Source organism: Pinus tabuliformis, chromosome 8 (assembly GCF_031772625.1).
Source record: "Pinus tabuliformis cultivar Carrire ecotype Pingquan chromosome 8, CPIR1, whole genome shotgun sequence".
Lineage (NCBI taxonomy): Eukaryota > Viridiplantae > Streptophyta > Pinopsida > Pinales > Pinaceae > Pinus > Pinus tabuliformis.
Window position 1 is genome coordinate 1,134,804,765 of NC_142294.1, and position 12,466 is coordinate 1,134,817,230.

Genomic DNA, 12,466 nt, shown 5'->3' on the forward strand with positions numbered 1-12,466 from the left:
TGGGAGGTCAAGGACTAATAGTTTATGAATGTTGTGATTGCGCGATGTGGCGGAATGACGATACGCCGATAGCGATAAATTGGCAATCAGAGGAATCGGAGGTCGAGTGTCGGCAATCGAAGCTGCGGGAAGGTCGGAAGAGCGGACCCGATCGTCTTTATAGATGCGGGTATATGAATTTTGAAGTCTAAACTAAAGGTTTGGAGTGGGTTTTCATGGTTTTCCCATGTATTTCCCGTATTCAGATAAATGAATGGTTAAAGGGGTTTTAATGCTTAAATGCCTATATGTAATGCTTCTGATAATATAAAAGCCCCGATAAAGTTATATGGCTCTGATTTAATGTAAGTCCACGGTTTAAAGGCTCAAGGCCTAAGGAAATGCTTCCAATAGGCTTAGTGGGCCATAACCCACAAGCCTCAAGATCGATATTTTTTTAAGGAAAGGGATTTTGGTTAACCCCAAAGATCTCTTTTCATAAAAAACCTAAGATAAACAAAAGGGAATAATATTATAAACCCAAGGAACTAATAAAACGAATGGTTTAATATTATAAACCCAGGGAATTATTGAACCCAACGGATAAATATTAAAATCCTAAGGGATTAAGAAGTGCAAGGGATTGACATTACAAATACAAGAGATTAATAAAGATGACCATGATTGATATTATAAGCCCAAGTTAATAATAAACCCAAAGGATTGATACTAAAACCCCAAGGGACTATGAACCTAAGGAAATAATATTAAACCCAAGCGACTAATATAATAAACCCAACATTGGTAAACCCTAATATAAATATTAGAAATACTAAAATAAACATGGATTATTTTCATGGTGACACAATCCTTGTCACGATGTGACATTCAACCATGGCTGACCATGGTTGTCTATGATTGACAATGGTTGACCATGATCGATATTATAAACCCAAGGGATTGATAATATAAACCTAAAGGAATAATAAAACTAAGGGATCAATACTAAAACCACAAGGGATTATGAACCCAAGGAAATAATATTAAATCCATGGGACTAATATTATAAATCCAACATTGTTAAACCAAAATACAAACACTACAAACACTAAAATAAACATGGTTTATTTTGAAGGTGAGACAATCGTTGTCACAATGCGACATTCAAACATGGTTGAGCATGGTTTGCTATGAATGACAATGGTTGACCATGATTGATATTCTAAATGCAAAGCAATAATAAAATGAATATATTAATACTAAAACGCCAAGGGATTATGAAGCGAAGGGAATAATATTAAACCCATGGGACTAATATTATATACCCAAGGAACTAATAAACCCAAGTTAATAATGAACCCAAAGGATTAATATTAAAACCACATGGTATTACGAACCGAAGGGAATAATGTTAAACCCAAGGGACTAATATTATAAACCCAACATTGTTAAACCCAAATATAAACACTACAAACACTAAAATTAACATGTTTTATTTTCATGGTGAGTCAACCTTTGTCAAAATGCAACATCCAACCAAGGGACTAATATTATAAAACCAACATTGGTAAACCCAAATATAAATACTACAAATACTAAAATAAAAATGTTTTTTTTGACGCTAAGAAAATTCTTGTCACAATGCGACATTCAACCATGGTTGACGATGTTTGGCTATGATTGACAATGATTTACCATGATTTATATTATGAACCAAAGGGAATAATAAACCCAAGGGATTGATATTATAAACCCAAATGAATAATAAACCCAAGGGATAAATACTAAAACCCAAGGGATTATGAAGGGAAGGGAATAATATTAAACCCATGGGACTAATATTATAAACTTCACATCGACTAAAGGCAAATATCAATACTACAAACACTAATTATAAACCCAAATGAATAATAAACCGAAGGGACTAATACAAAACCCCAAGGGAATATGAACCCAAGGGAACAATATTAATCCCAAGGGTCTGATATTATAAACCCAATATTTGTAAACCCAAATATAAACATTACAAATACTAAATTAAACATGTTTTATTTTCATGGTGAGACAATATTTCTCAAAATGTGACATTCAAGCATGGGACTAATATTATAAACCCAACATTGGTAAACCCAAATATAAATACTACAAACACTAAAATAGACATGGTTTATTTTGACGGTGAGACAATTCTTGTCACAATACGACATTCAACCCTGATTGACCATGTTTGGCTATTATTGACAATACTTTACAATGATTGATATTATAAACGAAATGGAACAATGAACCGAAGGGATTGATATTATAAACCCAAATGAACAATAAACCCAAGGGATTAATACTAAAACCCCAATGAACAATAAACCCAAGGGATTATGAACCCAATGGAATAATATTAAACTGAAGGGCCTAATATTACAGAACCAACAATCGTAAACCCAAATGTAAATACTACAAACATCAAAATAAACATGATTTATTTTGACGGTGAGATAATCCTTGTCAGAATGCAACAATCAACCATGGTTGACCATGATTGATATTATAAACATAAGGCAACAATAAACCCAAGGGATTGATATTATAAACCCAAAGGAATAATAAAACTAAGGGATTAATACTAAAACCCCAAGGGGTTGTGAACCGAAGGGAATAATATTAAACCCATGGGACTAATATTATAAACCCAATATTGATAAACCGAAATATAAATACTACAAACACTAAAATAAACGTGGTTTATTTTTATGGTGAGACAATCCTTGTCACAATGCAACATTCAAACATGGTTGACCATGGTTGGCTATGATTGACAATGGTCGACATTGATTGATATTATAAACCTAAGGGAATAGTAAACCCAACTTATTTACATTATAAACCCAAATGAATAATAAACCCAAGGGATTAATACTAAAACCCCAAGGGATTGATATTATAAACCCAAATGAATAATAAACCCAAGGGATCAATACTAAAACCCCAAGGGAATAATATTAAACCCCAGGGACTAATATTATAAACCCAACATTCGTAAACCCAAATATAAATATTACAAACACTAAAATAAACACCATTTATTTTCATGGTTAGAAAATACTTGTGACAAAGTGACATTCAAGCATGGTTGACCATGGTTGGCTATGATTGACAATTGTTTACCATGATCGATATTATAAGCCTAAGAGAAAAGTAAACCCAAGGGATTAATCTGAGAAACCGAAAGGAATAATAAAATGAAGGGATTAGTACTAAGACCCCAATGGGTTATGAACCCAAGGGAATAATATTAAACCCAAGGGACCAATATTATAAACCCAACGTATATAAATCCTAAGACAAATATTATAAACATTGAAATAAACATGATGGACCATCATTGATTTTCATATTGAGACAATCGTTATGACAATTACATGTTGGACCATGGTCGAAATCATAAAAGGTCATGTTTGACTCAGGAATAATAAACCCAAGTGATTGATATTATAAACCCAAGGGATTGATACCAAAACCCCAAGGGATTATGAACCAAAGGGAATACTATTAAACAAAAGGGACTAATATTATAAACCCAAGGGAATAATAAACCCAAAGGATTGATATAATAAACCCAAAGGAATAATAAACCCAAGGGATTATTGTTTATTTTCATGGTGAGACAATCCTTGTCACAATGTGACATTCAAGCATGGTTTTCTATGATTGACGATGGTTTATCATGATCGATATTATAAACCTAAGGGAACAATAAACCCAAGGGATGAATATGAGAAACCCAAAGGTATAATAAACCCAAGTGATTGCTATTATAAACGCAAGGGATTAATACTAAAACCCGAAGGGGATATGAACCAAAGAGAATACTATTAATCAAAAGGGACTAATAAACCCAAGGGATTAATACTAAAACCCCAAGGGATTATGAACCAAACGGAATACTATTAAACAAAAGAGACTAATATTATAAACCCAAGGGATTGATATAATAAGCCCAAAGGAATAATAAACCCAAGGGATTATTATTTATTTTCATGGTGAGACAATCCTTGTCACAATGTGACATTGATGCATGGTTGGCTATGATTGACAATGTTTTACCATGATCGATACTATAAACCTAAGGGAATAATAAACCCAAGGGATTAATATGAGAAACCGAAAGGAATAATAAAATGAAGGGATTAATACTAAGACCCTAAGGGAATATGAACCCAAGGGAATAATATTAAACCAAGGGACTAACATTATAAACATTAAAATAAACATGATCGACCATCATTGATTTACATATTGAGACAATTCCTATCACAATTCCATGTTGGGCCATGGTCGACATTATAATAAACCATGTTTGACTCGGGAATAATAAACCCAAGCAATTGATATTATGAACCGAAGGGATTAATACTAAAACCCCAAGCGATTATGAACCTAAGGAAATATTATTAAACAAAAAGGACTAATAATATAAACCCAAGGGAATAATGAACCCAAGGGATTGATATAATAAAACCAAAGGAATAATAAACCCAAGGGATTAACACTAAAACCTCAAGGGATTATGAACCCAATGAATTATTAATACTAAAAAGTTGAAGAACAAAGAAAACCAATAATTTGATATTATAAGCAATTGGGAATTAATAAACCCAAGGGGAAAATATTAGAAACCAAAGGGATAAAAAATGGTAAGGGATTAATAGGAATTAATTTTTTAAACCCAAGGAAATAGTAAACCGAACCTAAGCCCTAAATCCATGGCATCAATATATAAGCATAAATAATGCTATAACACAAAAAAATAATAAAAACATAAACTAAAACCAATATACGAAGCAAATTCAAACCATAAAGCACTAAAACATGATAAATCATCATTACATTAATAATAACACATTTATATCACTACATTATAAACAATAAATAGAATTTAAGCCATAAATACGTTGATATCAATACATGAATGTATTAATAGTATAAATCTCAAGAATATTTATATAAACACGTAGAACATGAAATCCCAACAATAATACTATAAATGTAAACCGTAAAGAAATCGCCAAACCCAGAGAGGAAACAATGAAAATAGCATAAAGTCAGAGTAAAAAGGGGACAAGCAGACAAGTGGGGCGTTGGCACATACTAACTGTTGGATCTTAGTGGTCAACGGTCCAGATTAAACAACAGAGTAACTTAAAGGAACTATCAGAACCATTTCATGGAGTAGATCGACAATCATCACATATGGAAGAGAATAGGAGTGAACAAAGTAAAAAGGTGGGTTTATAACGTTGAGTGGTATTTCATGCGGAAAAGCAGTGGTAAGTGGTATCGAGAGTTTTGGCTCTGATTCCACAAATCGAAGGACACGTAGCAGTGGAGGAGTGCGGGGAAACCGCTTTATCAGGTAGTTAACCCCCGTGTGCCTTGTCAACCTAAAATCTACCATGAACCGTTAGATATTTCGGGAGAAGATCAACAACAAAGAAGTAATGCGACATATAAAGGAGCGGACCCGACAGTATTATATGCTGTAGTTAATATGTTTTGAGTTCCGAGGTTAATTGCATATCAGAGGAGATGGGAACAACATGTTAATGTGACTGTAGACTATGGTGATTGTGATTAGCGCTAAAGGTGGAACCTTGAAATTTGTGCAAAGGCCGTATAAGGAGAAAAGGTATGTTTTGTGGGCATTTCCTTTGTAAAAGGTTTATAAAGGAAAATAGCGCTGACAGAAGGTTTATGTGTTTAAACATATATAACCAATGTTTAAAGAAGGAATGGTTATATATACACGTGGTTAAGGGGTAACAAAGGTTTAGAAGGGTAAAGAAAGTCCTCATATTAACATATATAAAGGTTAGTGGGAGGGTTTTAGTCCGATAGGAAGGATTTAGAAGAAAGGCTTTAATAAAGTCTTATTTGAAGGTTAAGGGGTGATTAAAGTCCCGATAAGTGAATATTGTATGATGGTTATCCTATGTTGATTAACAGGGCCTTAACCATTGGAGGTTGGAGATTTTGACTCCTTAGAGTGTTAAAATATGTGGCACTGATGGTCTGATCCATTTCACATGCATATTGTGGGTGTAATGGGTTAACTATTATTGGTATTTAGGGTTATTAATAACTTTATAAATAACTATATAGGATTATTAGTAACTATAAATACTAACAACTAGATTATTTATATATATTATTATATAAATAATATATTAATAATATAAACTCCTTATATATATATTAATTAATCATAAGAATAGCTCATAGTAATATTAGATTATCATTATATTATTAAAATATTATAATAATATAAAATTATAAAAAAAATCATAACAATTATATTGTATTATTATTATAATAATAAAATATAATAATAATAATAATATCTGATTATAATATTATAATAATATTATATTATTATTATATTATTATTATATTATTGTAATAATATAGAAACATAATTTTTTTTTCTAAGTTATACTAATTCTATTAATGGAAAAAGGTATCATACACTGAGGATGAAGCCTGTACATAGCCATGCCATAGGAATAGCGTCAACCAGCAAAAGTCTATATTTGAATTGCCCATAATGGAAACCAGTTCGTAATAAAAAATAATTCAGAAAATTTGCTTGCTGCCCACAAAGGGGAAACCAGCAAATCATCCAGTTTTGTACCACTGTATCTAATGAGACCAAAAATAAGAAACCCAACTAAAGATCTGAAAATCCTATGGTCTTTTTGCTCAAAATCACATTGAAAACAAAAAGCTAAAAACATAGTCCCATGAACCTGAGACACATGGCATGCTGGGTGGAAAATTGAATGGCGAATACGTGGCACGCTGAGTGGTGACAAGGTGGCAGTCAAAGTGGCTGACACATGGCAGTGAGGTGGCAGGCTAGGGACATGGCGACGACGGAGGGTTCTCCTCCACGATGAAACATCAATACTCGTCCATGTCGCCACTTGCCAGCAACTAAGTCTGCGTGTCGCTCGCCTGCATATCTGGTTGTTCTTCCTCGATGAGGTAGCAGTATTCATCGAAAGCCCAGTTTGTTTGTTGGGCCTTGCTCAATTCCTTCCCTGCTCATTTGGTCTGCTGCTCCTGGCTCTACTCCCCTGCGCCTTGAATGCTTGTTTGTGCCTGATCCTGTTTAGTCTTGATGTGGCTGCACCCTCTAATCGTGCGCTCAATTGCCTTGGTACCTTGCTCCTCAGTGGCCATGATGCTTCTGCCAGCCTCCGTTGTATGAGCCTTATATCTCTGCTCTTCCTCTTGAAAGCTTATGGTGATGATAGCTATAATGAGGGGCTTGTTCAGGGCAGATCTGAAGGTGAATTGGGCATTTTGGGAATGCGGTGGAGGAGTGGGTGGAGAGCTTCGGAGAGAAGGGGCAGAAGTGTAGGAGAAGCTGCTGAGAGGTGAGGCAGAGGCCACTGAGTGGAGACGACCTCGTCCACTGCACGTATTAGGATAACGACCTAGGATTTGCTCAGCCAGAGAGGAGGTGGTATCCGTGGCAGGAGAGCGCTGGGTGCGATTGAGGCTACCACTGTTCCCACCTCTACGGCTTCGCATCCTGTGTCTCTCCATGCTTCTTGTAGGTGGATGCAAATTTCGACCGGAATGAAAATTGTAGGTGGATGCAGGCGAATCGGGCACAAGGGAATGCAGTGTCATAGTGGAGCTAGCAGACAATTCAATAGAGGGATGAGTAACCAGGGCCGAAGGAATGGGAAACTAACAATCTAGGCTGTGGGTGAAATGGATGCCCAGGCCAACAACAATACAACAAAAAATATTGCAGTGTCTCCATGTAGTTGTTCGGGAGCTAGGTGTAGTGACCGCATGAGGGCAGAAGCGTTGCAGGGGCCAACGTTGCAAGCATTGGTACACAAAAGCAAAGGTGGTATTCTCCTGAGGATACATTTTTGCTTTGAGCTGAGGTTGAAGGCAATTATCAGAATGAAGTCTTCACTCACATAAGGTGCATTTATGGTAGACGTTAATGAAGTTGTTGGACCACTGTGCCGGCCCGCATGAGGCCATGTCATTGTGCCACACGCCAACCCAGTTGGTGTCCATTTCATAGTCCTGAGTTGTCACCCGCATCTCAGAAACATACAAATATAATTATTAGGCTTTAATATTGTTAATAGTTATCTTAGGGTTTGTATACATTGGGTTTATAATATTAGTCCCTTTTGTTTAATATTACTTAAGGGTTTAATACTAAAACCCAAGTGATTGATATTATAAACCCAACAGATTAATACTAAAACCCCAAGGGATTATGAACCTAAGGCAATATTATTAAACAAAAGGGAAAAATAATATAAACCCAAGGGAATAATGAACCGAAGGGATTGGTATAATAAACTGAAAGGAATAATAAATCCAAGGGATTAACACTAAAACCTCAAGGGATTATGAACCCAATCAATTATTAATATTAAAAAGTTGAAGAAAGAAGAAAACCAATAATTTGATATTATAAACCATTGGGAATTAATAAAGCCAAGGGAAAAATATTAGAAACCAAAGGAATAAAAAATGGGAAGGGATTAATAGTAATTAATTTTTTAAACCCAATGGACTAATCAACCCATGTGACTATGAATATTATAAACCTAATCGATCAATAAACCCTAGGGATTGTTAATATTATGAAAGTAGCATGTCAATAAATTGAAGGAATAAACATTGTAAACGTAAGGGATTAATATTAAACCTTAGGTCTATTGTTTAAACCTTAATAGTGGGGATTAATAAAGCAAAGGGAATAAATGATAAACCGAAGGAATTATTAATATTACAAACTTAAATAACAAATAAACCTAATCATTTAATATTATAAACCCAAGGAAATAGTAAACCGAACCTAAGTTGTAAATCCATGGCATCAATATATAAACATAAATAATGCTATAACAAAAAATAAAAATAAAAAACATAAACCAAAACCAGTGTAAGAACCACATTGCAAACCATAAAGCACTAAAACATGATAAATCATCACTACATTAATAATAACACATTTATATCACTACATTTTAAACAGTAAATAGAATTTAAGCCATAAATACATTGATATTAATACATGAATGTATTAATGGTATAAATCTCAAGAATATTGATATAAACACCTAGAACATGAAATCCCAACAATAATATTATAAATGTAAACAATATTTCCATTTATGAAAGACATGAACAAAGTGAAGGGATCCACACAGAAGACCACAACAATCAGAAATACAAGAGAAAGATATAAAATAGTAACACTGCCATTGGAGCAAAGCAACATAAATGGAAAAAAAAAAAAAAAAATTCACACATTGGATTTAAAGAAGAACAAAATAATAAGATATTTTAAGACCAGAGATATATAATTTTGTACATAAAAACAACATTAGTGTTTAAAATAATAAATTTAATCAACATTGCAACCACAGAAAGAACATTGAGTCCTAACACATATTTTTTGTTTTGTTTACATGAGATAATTCGACTACAAAATTGAAGTTCAAAACTATAAATAAAGTCACAATGTTATTAGTTGTATTTCATAGTGATATGGACATCAATCGCTCCTCTTCCTTTTTCCTAATTGTAATATATGCACTATCTTTCATCTTGGCATAATGTTGGAAAGAAAAAGGCGGTGCAATGCATAAACCATCTATTGATTTCACTCTTGATATGGCTATGAAGGTAAGGCCTTGCTTCTCTTTATTCCCGATATCAACTAATGCTCATTCTAAAGTCAATCCCTGTGACTTGTGGATTGTAAGAGCCCATGCCATCTTCAAAGGAATTTGTTTTCGATTTCCTCTTATCATGAGGGTGATAGGGACAATGTTTGGATTGCTTGCATCAAATGGAACACCAACATAATTATAAAAAACAACACTTGCGAACATTGGAAGTTGAGGTGAATTGGAGGTAGGCGAATAGAATATATCCTTAACAAAACCAAGTGCACCATTCACCAAGCCAGCTTCAACCCATAAATTACATGTCAACATAACACGCTAACCACGACATAATAAAACTTCACAGTCCAATTGATCACCATCAACACCACCGATTTCTAAATGCCTTGATTATTGAGCAACACATCGTGCAATTGGAAAATTTAATGATTTTAACATATGCCTATTTTGCAAGTAGACCAAATTATTTGGTGGAAACATGTGAATTATTGCATTAAATAAATCTCTTTTTGTAGGATGCAACCTCATGTCAGCCCGAGACATAAGAAACTCCCAATCTTCAAGAACAGGTTCTACGTTTCTTATGATATTGAGGAATCTATCAAAACAAGATTGTTTCTCATTATTCCCTTGTTGGAAAAAGATTGTGTCAAGAGTGACAACAATGTTGAATTTGTTCCACAAGACTTTCCCTGCTATATTACCTGCATACAAAGGCTTATCTTTGACAGGAGGCAGTTGGCCAAGGTTAGCCACAAGGATGATGGATCTGCCACCAAAAGGACAATTCTTTTTCTCTGGAAATGCTTGTCGTAATCGAGCATCTATTTGCATAAACAACGTTGATCCTAGAAAGGTCATTTCATCAATATCACCCGTTGATTTTGCATTCTTTATAAAATTAATAGCTTCCTCTACAACATCATCAGAAATAGTTGTACTTTCCTAGTCAAAGGATATATCAAAGTCCCTTCGACCAAGGGTGTGAATATTAGAAACATTCACATCATTTGGTGGAACCAAACAAGAGAAAATCTTCCATTCTTGAAAATCATCAAGATTCATTTCCTTGTTAGAAAAATCACCATCTTCTTCATCTTCAATATTGTCTATAATTGATGGGTGTTGATCAATTGATATCGAAAATTTCTCCAACTTTCAATAATAATTTCAGGTGAAAGGCCAATTTCTTTAGGAATGTCATGAAATGGCTTGTACAATATCAATTCTGTCAAGCAAAAGGTTTCAAATTCCTCTGAAGCTTCACGAGGAATAGAATAAAACTGTGGCCAAACCTGAACAATAACATGAACATCTCTAGGCTACCATGGATCTTGTTTATGCTTGCTATCAAATGTCCAAGATCTTGTTGTTTCTATCAAAGATAGATTTTCAAGGAAAAAAGTTCTCTTTTGATATTGTTGAACAAAAGTATTCTCAAATGAACATTGCAAGCCATCCCTTGATATTTTCCTAAAAACCTTTCTTCCAACATTTAAGGAAACAAATTTCGGACTACAAACAATAATAGGTAGCTTAAGCAACATATGGCATGTTTCTTGTGCTCCAATGTCATGGTCAATAATAGTTTCTGCAATAAACGTTCTATATGCACATAAAGCATGATCCTTAGAGCCAATAGAATTTGAAATTCTAGTTAACATATGATAATAACTTTCAAACCTTTTTTCTGCTTTCAATGCATACTTAGCAATGTATTTCAACATAGCATAGCGAGGAAGCACATGCTGTCAATCAATATTTGCACACCACATTGTTAGAAGGTCAATGTTATGTACATTAAGCCTGTCATCATTTCTTGTTGGCTCATATTTTTTTCTTCCTTGATAATCTATGAACAATCTTGATTCACCACAAAGATCCCATGGAGCATTGTACCAGCATGTTAGAATAGTGCCCTTTTTGCGCAAACAAGAATCCACAATACACTTTGTGTGCCTTTGGACACGGTTTAACAATTCTTCGTAATCATTATGAGGATTATAAGATAAAATATAACCAGTATTCAAGAGGCAAGGGTCATCATTGAGGCTTCATGGAACCATTATGTTGCGACGATGTATGTCATGCGGATTCTATGCAGTTACATATTTGTCGAAGAATAACTTTGCAAGTTGTATATCAGAACTATTTGACCAATCAAGTATTTCCATGTCAGGATCACCTTCTAACCATAGGAAACCATGCATATGTGTTGAACCTATGTGTTGCCACTCATATCTAAAATAAATGAAGATATAGTTACTACAAACAATATAAATAGAATCGTAATAAAATTTGAAAAGGTATAGAAATAAATTAAACACAAACCTGTACCAAAAGTCTTTAGCTTTAAGATATGTTTGGATAACTTCCTCTCGAAAAATATTGAATCTGTGGTGTATAAATGCCACAACAATATGAGGATACTAGATAACATTCTCAATTTTCATACGATGCTGATTTGAAGAACGAGAATGTGAATGTATGGGCATGAGGTTATGCAACTTTGGAAACTTTGTGTCAACTGCACTCAAAGTAAAAAATAAAGATGGACATCCTAACTGAGTAATCATGTCTGTCAATTCAGATCAACACTTAGTCCAGTATGCCCTTGTACCTCTCAGAGAAGAACCAAACCACATAAGATGCTCAACTAACTTATTATATGGTAAGTCAGCTAGTTGGTGACGCAACTCCTCAACTGTTGTAGGTGAGTTATCATGTAAATGTTTCTTTGCAAAAACTGCAGCAGTTTC